This window comes from Dermacentor silvarum, chromosome 4, assembly GCF_013339745.2.
Source record: "Dermacentor silvarum isolate Dsil-2018 chromosome 4, BIME_Dsil_1.4, whole genome shotgun sequence".
Classification (NCBI taxonomy): domain Eukaryota; kingdom Metazoa; phylum Arthropoda; class Arachnida; order Ixodida; family Ixodidae; genus Dermacentor; species Dermacentor silvarum.
Genome location: NC_051157.2, coordinates 145,373,146 through 145,387,404, shown reverse-complemented (window position 1 = coordinate 145,387,404; position 14,259 = coordinate 145,373,146).

Genomic DNA, 14,259 nt, shown 5'->3' with positions numbered 1-14,259 from the left:
CCTAAGGCTCGTACAGGCCTTAGTGATTTGTCGAATCACATATGGCTTGCCCTACCAAATCCTGAACAGGGAAGAGGAGAGGCAGGCCAACACGATAATTCGAACAGCTTTCAAGGCGGCTCTGGGCCTGCCTAAATCTACCTCCACGGAGCGCATGCTAGCTTTGGGAGTACACAATACTTTCGACGAACTGAGGCAGGCCACTCTGATGCGACAGAGGGAGCGCCTCAGCTTCACAAAAACTGGTAGGGCAATATTGGCACGACTTAATATCCCAGCATACCCGATTTAACTCACCGAAGAGGCCGTACCTCTCCCTCCTTCGGTGAGATCCAAAATTACAGTAGCTCCAATTCCCAAGAATATGCATCCCGAGTACAACAAGGAAAGGCGCAAAGCACGCGCACAACATATTCAATCGATGTACTCCAATAACGCTAAGTACAATACGTACTACACGGACGCAGCTGCGTATGCAGAGGCTACCGGGCAGCGCTACCAAAGGAGGTACGCCATGGCAGTCGTGAACGCGATCAGCCAGCAGCAAATTACCGCGTCGACCACGGCGGGCTCCCCCACCTCGGCCGAAATGTTAGCAGTGGCGATCGCGCTCGCTCACGCGGAGCGTTCGGAAAGGGACTCAGTCGTGGTCACTGACTCTCGGGAGACATGTTGCATGTTTCTTAAGGAGCACGTGACTGCGGCTAGCCTCGCGATAATCCCCAAATCGTTCAACCACCGCCATCGCCTACTCTGGTGCCCGGGACATTCGGGGGTACAGGGGAACGAACAGGCTAACGCTTTAGCTCGAGCGTCTACTAACCGAGCGATGGCGTCCTCTTCGAACCCCAACCCCTCACACTATCCCTCACAAAATCCCATCAATTTAAATGTAAAAGACATCCTTGCTCATCAGCGCGGAGTCCGCAGAAAATACCCGCCGCCTCACCCACAACTTAGCGGGGAAGAGGCCGCCGATTGGCGCAAAATACAGACCGGGGTATTCCCCCATCTAAAACTGCTAAATGCCATGTATCCCACCCGCTATAGGGCCACATGCCCTTGGTGGGGTGGCATACCTACACTAATACATGTGACCTGGGAGTGTAGTAAGCCCCCTCATAGGCCCACTAATAATATCTCAATGGAGCAGTGGGAGGCACAGCTCGCCCGTTCCGACTTGGCAGGACAAAAGTCCTTAATTAGCCAGGTCAGGCAGGCGGCAGAGGCCAGTGGGGCCCTGGACTGAGGGGCTCCGACCACCGCTATACTTAAAATATTTTCCAGCCAAATAAAGTTTCTATATATATGTTACGCCTGCCGTTACTCGGGTCGTACGAATCACCGACGGCAGCACGGTCACCGTGGTCGGACTGTGTACTGCACGTGTGACCATTTCCGGCTGCCATACTGTCGGTATTTTCTCTGTGCTTGACCAATGCCCCCATGACCTCATACTAGGCCTAGACTTCCTCTCGACCCATTCTGCGCGCATCGATTGTTCCTCCAGTACTGTGCGTCTTGACCTGCCTCTGCTGGACGATCCTCCCAGAAATACTTAATAACATTGAAGATCTAAATCATAGCCTATACGCCGATGATATTACGCTATGGATAGCGGGAGGCAGTGATGGTCATATTCAGGACACACTGCAAAAGGCGATTGATGCGGTAGAAGCATACGTTGGGTCGAGAGGTCTGGGATGCTCCCCGCAGAAATCCGAGCTCCTGCTATACCAGCCAACGTCAAGAGGGAAAAAGAAAACCGAAGTCCCCAATATACAGCTCTTCGCAAACCAAGGACAACCCATACCACTGGTTACAAGTATAAAGATCCTCGGTATGCGGATTCAGAACAACGGCTACAATATTGAAACCATCAGACAGTTAGAAAGCAATACATATCAGACAACGCGTCTTATTTCACGCATAGCAAACAAACATCACGGTATGAAAGAAAATAGCTTGATCAGACTAATTCAAACCTTTGTTCTCAGCCGGATCGTCTACGTAGCGCCATTCTTAGACCTTAAAACTGAAGAAAAGAAAAGAATCAACGTCATGATCAGGAAAACCTACAAGCAAGCTCTGGGGATCCCGGTCTCCACTTCGAATGAACGTTTTGAAGCGCTGGGGCTCCATAACACCATAGAAGAATTGATAGAAGCTCACAGAACTGCCCAGATGGAGAGGCTCTCCAAAAGTCGAACTGGAAGACATATTCTGGAATCACTGAAAATCAACTATGAACCCAGAACTGACATCAAAACAGATATACCTGCGGACATTAGGAGACACCTATATATACCCCCGTTACCCAAACACATGCATCCTTCGCACAACGAAGAACGAAGAAAAGAAAGAGCCAAAGCATTAGGAAGCAGGTTTGGTAATTCTAAAAATGTGCTCTATGTAGACGCAGCCGACTACGAACATCAAGATGCCATGGCAGTGGCAGTAGTCAATAATCGAGGACATGCAATTGCGTCAGCCACAATCCTAACAACAACGCCAGAGGTAGGCGAAGAGGTCGCCATTGCACTAGCAATGACATCTTCTCCCAAATATAAAATTGTAATAAGTGATTCCAAGACCGCCATATTAAATTACGCTAAAGGACGCATCTCGCCAAAGGCGCAAAAAATCCTCCAGGCTGGTTTCCACGGAGACCGAGCAAGGGGAATACAAATCATCTGGGCACCAGCCCACTCTGGCCTGCCAGGCAACGTGAATGCGCATGACGCGGCTCGAGGTTTCGCAGACCGAGACGACGTCACCAACACCAACACGGACGCATTCGCAATCCGCCGGTCGGGCAGAGATAGGCTGGTTTCCTTTAGGGAAATCATTGATCATTACAGACTAGCCAGGGCTAGATATCCGGCAGCACATTGTTCATTAAACAAGTGGCAATCAGTGGCTTGGCGGCTAATACAAACAAACACTTTTCCCAACCCCATTGCCTTCAGTCACTATCACCCAGATGTATACACAGACATATGTAAGCATTGTAACAACCGAGCAGATCTTCAACACATAATCTGGGCATGCCCAAAGAAACAATATAACAATAACTGTTCAAAACCACAACAACCCAGTTTAATAATAAGAAATAAGGAGCAATGGGAGGCCGTGTTGCTCAGCTCGGACCCAGATGTTCAAGCGAGAGTAGTCCAAATGGCTGAAGACGCCGCCGCGGCTCAGGGGCTGCCGGCCGCCGTCTAAAGGGGGGACGGGGGAGGCTTCTAGTCATTACCCCCTCCTCTAACCACATTTTGGACAAAATAAAGTTATTTCTCTCTCTCTCTCTCTCCGACACCTCACGAAATTCGCCTAAGACCGACTGATTTTGTTCCCGTTCCACCACAGGCCTTGACATACATCGAAATGGCGCCATCTACGCCAGTTCCCGATGGTGATTACATCTGCGCTCCTATAACTGCCATCGTTATCAGCCACAGCGTTACTGTCCCGCATACAATACAGAGGGTCAACGACAATCGCACATTTTTCCCTGTGGTGAATTTCAGGCTCACAAAACAAATTCTGCTTAAAGATATCACCCTGGCTACGGTCACTGCATTAGAAGTTCACTGCGTTGATTATTTTGCCGTCGACGCTTCCTGTGAACCTTTCCGGTATGCCAATTGTACTGTCGACGACATTAGGAAAATGATCGCCCCGAATCTCACACCTGTAGAGGCTGAACAGCTCTGCAGTATATTGCTTTCGTACAAGGACATATTTGACGTGAACACCCGTCCCTTAGGACAGATGTCATTTGTCAAACACCGTATACATACAGGCTACAATCCTCTCATCCATCGGCGACCCTACAGAGTTTCAGCTTCGGAGAGCCAAATCATCAAAACGGAAGTAGACAAGATGGTCGCGAAAGACAGCATTGAGCCGTCGTCAGGTCCCTGGGCGTTTATACTAAAACCCCTTAAACTTCGTGAAGCATAGCGACACTCTCCTCCTCCGCCTTCGCTCATACTAGTTTCTCCTCTCCGTCGCGCTCCTTCCTCGACCGTGGCGCCGCCTACAACGCTTGAGCGCAGAAGACGACCTTTCGCAGAGTGAATGCACGCATAGCAATACGGTGCACTTTAAACGTTCGCGTTGGTGTTCTAGCTCCGAGTAACTTCGTGTATAGCATAGGATTTCTATATGGAGGGTTTTATATATATATATATTGCAACAAGAGTATTTTGCAGGTAGACTTGATGAAGTGGTTAAACAAGCTGGCTCGTTGAAAACCGACCTAGCGCGAACCACACGATCGTCAACGTCTTCTTCCACACACTGGCTGGCACAGAGCTGGTGCCGATGTGCTCTGGTACAATCACTCCCCACGCAGAAAGGAGCCAACCTGGGGACTTAGGGGAATGACAGCACAGGAGGGTCGTAGGACGGTTTCAGCCAAGTGACGTGAACTGTTTCACGCCCTCGGCAGCGGTGGTCGGAAGATGTCTCGAGCAGCTCGATGATGTAGTTGACGGGAGATGTTTGCTCTACTACTCGGTAGGGACCGTGGTAATTCGAGAGAAGCTTGGTCGAAAGGCCGGGAGTAGTGGACGGGACCCAGAGCCAAACTAGCATTCCCGGGGAATAGTGGGCGCTCGATTCGGATTCGTCATGGCGAGATTTTTGGCGACATTGGTCTTGCACGGTAAACGAGCGAGCCAGTTGACGTCACTCTTCAGCATAAGCAGCCGCTTCGGAAACATCGGGTCGGTTGAGAGACATCGGAAACATCGGGTCTTCAGAGACATCGGGTCGGTAGGGGAGAATGCTGTCCATGGAACATGATGGTTCACGTCCATATAGAAGAAAGAAAGGAGACAAACCGGTGGTAGCTTGTGGCGCAGAGTTATAGGCGTACGTGACGAAGGGGAGCACCCGGTCCCAATTGGAATGATCATCGGACACGTACATCGCAAGCATATCTCCAAGGGTACGGTTGAAACGCTCCATCATGGCGTTTGTTTGAGGATGGTACACAGAGGTGGTGCGGTGAACAATGCGGCATTCTTGGAGCAGTGCCTCGATAGCGTTTGAGAGGAAGACGCGGCCATGATCGCTTAATAATTCACGGGGTGCACCGTGTCGCAAAATGAGGCGGCGAAGAAGGAAGTGAGCGACGTCTATCGCGGTGGCAGCTGGCAGCGCAGATGTTTCAGCGCACCGTGTGAGATGGTCGACGGCGACAATGATCCACCGGTTGCCTGCAGGGTTGCCGCATTCACCCGCATACAGAGGCCGATGACATCCTCAATGTAGCTTGTGAAGGTCTCACCAATTTGTTGAGATCGTCCGCGGAAGCTGTGTTCAGCGCGAAGCTTGTGCACCACTGGCCGGCTGAAAAACGAAATGAGGGTCTCTTTGAAAGCTGACCAGGTGGCAAAATCAGCTTCATGGTTCTTGAACCACAGGTGGGCCACGCAGGTAAGATAAAAGATGGTGTGTGCTAGCTTGTCGCGGTCATCCCACTTGTTGTGTGCACTAACACGTTCATACTCGGCCAGCCGGTTTTCCACGTCGTGATCGTCAGTGCCACTGAAGACTGGAGGATCACGCTGACGAAGCACCCCAGAGCACACGACAGGTGTGGGAGCGGGAGAAGCTCGCGAGGGGCCGGCGTCCTCGGTGATAGTGAAGGAAGATGGTAGCGTACAGCTGCGGAGTTCCAGGACGCTGAAGGGGACTACCCAGCACCTCCACCAAATGCAACAAGAGTATTTTGCAGGTAGAATTGATGAAGCGGTTAAACAAGCTGGCTTGTTGAAAACCGACCTAGTGCGCACCACACGATCGTCAACATCTTCTTCCTCGAGCCGATGTGCTGCGGTACAACATATATATATTGTACTGTAAAATAAGGAGCAGTGGGGCTGTGACTATAAGAGGGAGAACGACGACGAGGACGATAAACCTTGATCCGGTGCTCGATCGGCTGTGTTACCTCTCGCTGCTCTATCGTGCTAGTCGCGAACACTTACTTCCAAAGTGCTTCGCGACATTTGGTGGAGGTATATATATATATATATATATATATAGTGACATATGCACTTGTTTATCTTTCACCGGTGACCGCTTTTCACCGGCTGACACATGTTAAACGTTATCGCTCGGCGCAGGAGGTGCCTGCATGTATCGGGAGTTTCTCGAAGGTTATCGTTGCTTCTATCCGTTGTCTCTTTTCACCGACGCTTATGTAATCTGATTGTACGAGCGACGCGAACTGTCTAGTACTTTCTAGAAGACACGCGGGCACCAGAGATTTCTCTGGAACCTTCAATGACTCATGTAGAAAATTCGATGCGTTTCGCCGCTGATCAGATTTCGACGATCGCCGAGTGTGTTCGCCGTTACCTTTTTGCTTCGAGTGCAACTTGCTTTTGTGGGCACAGGTTCGCCCACTAAAAAGTCTGTTTCGTCATTCACAGTTTTGCGACTGTTTTCTTCGCCGCAACTACTACGTGAAAATATATACAAATTTAGTGACAGCAGATTCTTTTTCCTGTTTTGATAAATATATAAGTATCTCAACGAGGGCTATAGCACCGTACCATGACGATTCCGAATGTATCGCGTGCACTACATTTGTAAAGGGTGTGTCGCAATATCAGTGTTGCGAATGGTCGTAAATAACACGTTTACGATCTAATGCCAACATCCTGGCCTCCAGCAAACCCTCGGTAACCTAAATAATCCACTCCGTTCTTGCCACTTGAATTCGCGGCGCGTATAAGCTATGACGCTCAAAGGTTGGCAGAGGGCACGGACGCACCAGCCTTAGTGTCCTACAGCAAGTGCGTCTCAGAGCACATAGTCGCTGTACGAACTAATAATTGAACGAACAAGCAAGCGAACGACTAAACGAACGAGCAAACGACTAAATGAACGACGACTAAACCAACCAGTGAACGAGCGGGCGACCGCTTGTTTTCTTTGCGAGTGCTAGACCCCCGCATCGTAACCTTCACGATGCGGGGGTGAAGCACTCGCAAAGAAAAACATGCGGTCGCCCGCTCGTTCACTGGTTGGTTTAGTCGTCGTTCATTTAGTCGTTTGCTCGTTCGTACGTACGTCTCAAAGACGTATGATGCTGTCGTTCGGCGACGAACGCATCCCGTAACTCGGTTTCGGGAGAGCACGCACGCTTTTCATCGGTGCCTTTGTATTGCAAATCCACCGGACGGCCGCCAACGACGAACAAGAACAAAAGAGGCAAACAAAGGTATTCGCTCTAAATAAAGCTAGTAAGTAACCACAAAAGGCAGAGTTGCTTTCCTAAGATGTGTTTTCATGCTCAAGCCTCAAATGTCAAAAGCATTGAGCTGAATCGTAAAAGTTTCGTAATAACGCTGGAACACGCAGCTTCTCGTGCCCACGAATTCAAGATTGTTGGCGTACAAAACGATTAAGCTTCTTGCCTTTGCTGAAACTATTTTGGCATGCGAAGGCGCAGCAGGTCATGGTGATTGAAAATGCCGTGAAACGACGTCGCACTTGCCGCAAAACTTAGTTCAAGGCGTTCGCAAACCAAAGCAACACGGAAGAGCGACGGCGCCAACATGTGCTCCTCGCCCGTCGGTGGACGCTTCTCAGGCGAAAATGGCGATGAAGCGCTATCATAGAGAAAGAAGTTCAACAAAAGGGGACACTCGGCAAAAACTGGCAACAGGAAACACGTCATCATACGTCACGCTACCCAGGTAGCACAAAAGAGATACTTAACGTTTTCCTAGCGTTTATCCCAGACGATAAAGTAGTTTAACGAAGACGCCAGTGAGACAACTTTGTCGGTAAAACGTCGTATATATCGGTTAATGTCCGGCTTAATCACTTTTCTGAGACGATCTATAACATGTCTTAAAGACGTATTCGGAAAGCTCGTCTAGAAACAGGATTGGGGAAGAAACAAATAAGCCCTTTGCCAAAGCTATTCATATCCAATTTTTAAACACTTTTAAGACGTTATCAAAAAGCTGGTCTAGAAATGATCTTGAAAGGTTTACGATAATCTGAAGCTAATTTTAGGGGCTCCAGACGAATCGAAGCGTCGGTGTCGAGTGCAAAAGAGCTCCTGGTGCAGCACCCAGCACTGTTGTCTATCGACGCCGACGCATCCTCTACCAAGTCATATGAAAATGAACACGTCCACGAAAATGAATCTAGAATACTGTCCTTGGTATGCAGCAACGATGTTTACAACCAAAATGGGAATGAAATCCCGCTAAGAAAGAATGGGCGCGTCTGGGCGAGCGTCCAGGCCAGGGCTTATGCGCCAAGTGCGCATGGAATGAGGACAGTACGAGAAAGCAAAAGCTTATTGAAAAGTGCAAGATTTCAGCAAAATGTATAAGAAATACAAAGTAAATTGAATTAAATGTACCCCAACAATGATTAAAGTTAGCAGATACAATTCTTAATGAACTAGAAATTGATAAACAATGACTACAATATACAAACAAAATTCGTAAATGTTCCTTATTTAGCAAAGTAAACAGCCCATGCAGTCAGATGAACAGACTAGAGTTATTTAGAGATTGATATCACATCAACTGCAAGGAGCACACTGAGAAATGTGAGATTCAATCGCATGGTAGCTGCCTACAAGCAATGTTACCAATAATCTAGAAGCTTGAAAAGAACACAAAAAGGAATAACGCCGCATAGTATCAAAAACAAACACTGGGAACACGTTAAAATAAAAAATACTGCCTTTGGGATACGTCAAATAATGTCATGGTGTAAATTAAGAGAACCATAAAGCAAAAAAGCATCAATCAAGTAAAAATAGTATAGAATACTCAAACGGGGAAATCAGTGTCACAGGTGTGCACCATTGTATTGCAGTGTACAATGAGACTGAGTAATGCTACATAAATAAAATAATCTTCGCATTCTAGTACACGAGACATGGCTGTATAATTACAAACTTATTACAAGAACCTGGAAATTAAAACTATTGCACTGAAAGCTTTATTCAAGTAACCAAGCAAGTAATTCATGGTTTATATGTAAGGCATTGTACAAGAGGAACATATATACCACTCTGAAAAAAAAACAAGCATAATGTCGTAATAAATCATCTGCAAACAAGTGAATACGTTTGTACACTGCCATGTTACACTTTACACACATATCCTGTTTCCTAAAGTAAAAAAAAAAACACTCTGAATGACAAGAAGCTTTTGCACATGTAACCCCGAGGAAACGCTTTACCAGTTCGCCCTCTAGCAGCCATCGTCATCTTCCTCAGCCGCTTTTTATACAGTGTGTTTCACGTAACTTAGCCCAAACTTTAAATATGCAGATGCCTCATAGCTCGACACAACCAAGTCAATGTTTGTCGCCGCTTGGAGATACTCAGATTATTTTTTGAATTCCACCTAATTATAGAATTTGTCTTCATTAGCTCTTCAACTTCTTGTTTATTATATTTAGATAAGTGTCAATGAGAAAATTGTAGAGCAACATCAAAACCTCAATATACAGCTTTCTGTTGCTCAATACGTGCTACTTAAAAGCGTTTTTCCGAATGGGACAGAAGCCCCTGATCACACTCAGAACTACCGCGCGACTGGCCGCTCGAGCCAGTTTGCGTGTATTTTGACACTTATCTCATTGACACTTAAGTATAACTGAGAAGTTGATTATTTATTAACACAAATTATATAATTAGGCGGAATGCAAAATATAATCTCAGTATCTCTAAGCGACGGCAAACATTACCTTGGTTCCGTCCAGCTAGGTAGCCTTTGCACTTTTTTGAAGTTTGGCCCAAGTTAAGTGAAACTAGAGGCTTGGGCTAGTCGGAACATATTGGACGGAGGAACAGCGCGACAAAACGAAGGACAAAAACAGGAACACACGCCAGAGCTGATGTGTGTTCGCCTTCTCGACCTTAGTCTTTTCGCGCTGTTCCCATGTCGAGTCTGTATACGGCGAACTCCAGCACGTGTCTCGTGCTGCAAGGTTAAAAAAATAGAAAGAACAAGAAAGCTTCTTCTGCTACTGCCATCGGTCCGAATGGTACTCAGGTCTTTACTGAAGGCGAGACTGCCGATCTTCGAGGTGCTACAGTGGAACGGTCGTTGTTGCTATTGCACCTCTTGCTGAATTGTCAGCGATGCGGTTAACCAGCTCGGCATGATTGTCGAGGGACATGTATTCTTTTTGTGTGGCAGCCAAGGCGACCACCCAATTCTGCGTCAAGCTCTGAAAGAACAGTTCACGCAGCAACGGCCTGTTTGCGTCCAGCCTAGTCAATCGGAAGCCGCCGCGTACGACACAGAAGTTCCGACGCTCGACGAGCTCGTGTTGGTTTAGAAGCTGCTGAAGCTGCCTGCGTGCAGACAAGGACTTGCGATCCTGCATCGTCGATTTGAATGGGTAATAGGGTGTGGTGTCGTGGCGCGAGTCAACAACTTCTTGAAACTTCTCAACCACCTCTGTCTGTAGAGAGTACCGAGACAGCACGGAGAAACCACGTGCGCTGCGAGGTAGTGTGCCGAAGGTCGAATATGGCCTCCACCTGAGTAAATCAGGTTGCAGGATTTTGTGGCCAAAAGGACGGCAGGTGAATCTCCAACGTAGTGAGGCCCTCTGCGCTGGTCGTTGGTCTCTCATTGGTGGCATCGTCCATGACGGGGTGCTCGTCGTACGATAACGTCCGGGTCACCACGTTATAGCGACCGAGGTTAGGCCCACTACAACAATGTGTGTCAGCGAGCGGAAGATCTAAGAACCGTTCGGACCGATGACAGGAGCAGAAGAAGCTTTTATTTCCCTCCCTTTTTTTATAACATCGCAGCTCGCAGCACGAGGCACGGGACACACGCGCTGGAGCGTGCCATATATAAAAGGCGGCCGAGGAAGATGACGATTGCTGATAGAATCCCAACTTTCACATCCAAAAGTATTTGGCACACAGTCCAGGCAGAATTCCATTGATGAACAGCTTGGGAGCGCACCACTTAACATTATTCAGTGCCTCTTGCAATGGAACTGCTGTACATGCTGGTACTTGAAATGTTTTCAATGTAGACACACTTGTTGCCTTGGAAAAGTACGCCCAGATTTTTGCACTAGTGCTCCATTTTGTCGAAGTGGACACGTATCCTGCACTATGCTGGTAGTTGAAATGTTTTGAATGCAAATGCACTGGCTCCCGCAGAAAGGCTTGCCCGCATACTATCGCTGGCATATACAGGGTGTCCCAGCTAACTTTAGCCAGAGTTAAAAATATGCCGCTGGACACTAAGACGACGCGACCAAATGCATGTTGCGGACCATTGTTTGCAGTAAATCACAATACCCTTTGTATTCGGATCAATTGCATAAATAGCTGATATTAAATAACCAACGAAGCAAACAAAATTCAAATTATTAAGTAGTAGAGCGGTCTACAAATCGTCGGATTAAATAGTTTCAAACTTTCTATTTATTTAGTATTAGTTTCTTTGCTCTGACTTCAGATGCCTGCCAAATAAGAAAAGATACCACGTGACAAACTTGCTTGCGCGCCGTGATTGCAGTGCTACCAAACGTTCCGCGTACAAACGAATATAACATTTAGCAGGGTGTGCTGCCACTTAAAACGCGACACGGCAAGCGTTATCGCAGCGCAAGCGATAACGGTTGCTGGCGTAAATCGCGCAGCCAACGCCTGCGTCAATGCCCTGTCGCGTTTTAAGGGGCAACACCCGGCTAAATGCTCCGCGTTTGTACGCGGAGCATTTGGGGGCACTGCAATCACGGCGCACAAGGGGCGTGTCACATGGTATTTTGTTTATTTTGAGGGCATCTGCAGTAAGCGGGAAAATACTAATACTTAATAGAAAGTTAGAAACTGCTTAATTGGATGTTTTGCAAACCACTCTTCTTTCCTAACTTCGTTGCTTCAGAAGTTGGTTCATTAATATTAACTAATAACGCAATTAAGCAGAATACAAAAAATAGTGACTTACGCCATACAATGGTAAGCAACATGGATTTGGTCGCGTTAGAATGCATCAACATACCTTAAAATCCTGGCTAAAGTTAGCTGGGACACCCTGTATATGCATTTTCTCTTCACTTGGTATCACTAGACGTAGCACTGAGGTGTAGCACTGAAGACTTCCCTCTAGGTGTGCTTGCTAGATAAGTGGGGAGGCCTACACATTGTTTCAATTTTTTGCAGCTTGCAATGAAACATAACCGCACAAGTAATCTACAATGTTAAAGACATACTAAATCTTATTATGACTTATGAAAGTAATATGTACACAAAATATGCCACTACAACCCTGTATCCCGATCATAAAAACAAACATAATGAGGGGAAGTATAAAAATTATTGCAGGAAATGTTTTGAAGAGGATGCTCAATGAAATCACATATGTAGATTCTACAATAAATTTACCAAGCATTTGAAGTGAAATTAGTGAGAGCTTATGTAATACCATATTAAACAGAGTTCACTTGCCCTTCCTGTGCTAGAAGTGTGATTGCTGGCATTTCTTAAGCGATTTGGAGACCGCCCTTTAAAGCCAACGAGGGAAGATGTCCCAATGCATGTTCGTGTGTTCTCCCGCACTTTCACCTGTGGCCGATGTGTTGATGCCAGTGGACTGAATGAGAACGATCAGTTGGCACATTGCAAGGGAGCAAGAATAATTAAAGCCGCTATGCGCTTAAAGCATTATCACGTTTTAAGTCACCTGTCAACTGCTCACTACCATTCAAGACACCACTTTCAGTCACAATGCATTCGTCCGATACTTCTGCAGTTATTGGTACACTGTTGCCCTGGAACCGTATTTTGTACTTAGACCTCCCTGCAGGGACCAATTTATGCAACTAATCATGCACGAATCCATTCCGCACTGCATGGTTAAAATGGCTCTGTAAATAACCCATCACATGGACTCTAAGCAGCAAATGCTATGTACTTTTACCCTTCAACTTACTTAGTTCGCTGACATGCCTAAATAGAGGCTCCTCTGCTCTCTCTGATGTACGATAGGGAAGTTTGTTGCACAAGGACCAAGAACCGCGGCATGCCCTGTTGCGCGAAGTGCACGAAGAGCGCACAAATTGAAAGAACCGCGCGAGCACTTCTCAAGCGCCGTGCGTACACTGGAACACGCACGAACTCGGCAAACGGCCGACTAAATGCCACGAAGGCTGCGCAGCGTAGGGTCCGACACCAGTCACAAACTGCAAATAATCGTGACTACCTGGAGTAACAGGATATTTTACGACAACGAGATTCACGATTCACATATGGAGCACCACTAGCGAGTTATGCAGTGTATATGCGGTATCCATTCGTGAACTATAAAAACTATAAGAAGAAGAAAGCTCCAATAAGCAGCGCGATATATCGCAACCATGCCGAGGTGCCAAAGAAAATCGAATTTGCCCGTGTCACATTGAAAACGAAGTTCCTCTAAAGACCATGAAATACCAATAGCGTAAGATAAAACGGGCCAAAACACAATCGAGAGAACCTGAATCGCAAGCGATAACAGCACGGTGTGGTACGCAATATTCTATGGGTGCGTTGTATCACAAGGCAAGGGAATATAGGACGGGCAGTTGACCTCATCTCTCGCGCTACCATACCCGGAATGAATCATTAACAATAAGCCTGTATGTCAGTTCACTTGTCTGCAACATTCTTGCGAAACGGCAAACTGAAATACCGCGATCACAGCTGTCTAGAGGATATAGACAACGTGCGCAGAGACCGCAATTCCCGCCTTTCTTCGCATCCTGCCAAACTTGATAGTTTCACTCCTGACGGCGGATCCCGATGCCAGGCACACAAAAGCAACATTTCTTTTGACCATTTATCCTCATACTGAGCTTAATGCCTTAAATACAACATCACTGAAAAGGCTCCTCACCTAGCGACAGGAGAATCAAATTGAAGAGCGAATTAGTGCCCTCCACTCGGCGCTCTTTAATGCAAAACTAAGCTGCTCAACAAATTAAAACCGTACAAACAAATCACTGCACACGCAGTGTCGAGTAAGACAGCACAACACTGCAATATTTGCATCAGTGTAAAGGAAATCACGAGGACATCCGTCACACGTGTTTGTCGTGCCGCGCGATAAGGAAAAGGAAGCAAGAAAAGCAGTCGAACTCGTGATGGGAAAATCCAAACTATCTTTATGAAAACTAAAACCAAACTACACTTACGAAAAGTATAAAATCAAACTACAACCACACAGAACCTTACGCCACATGACACGA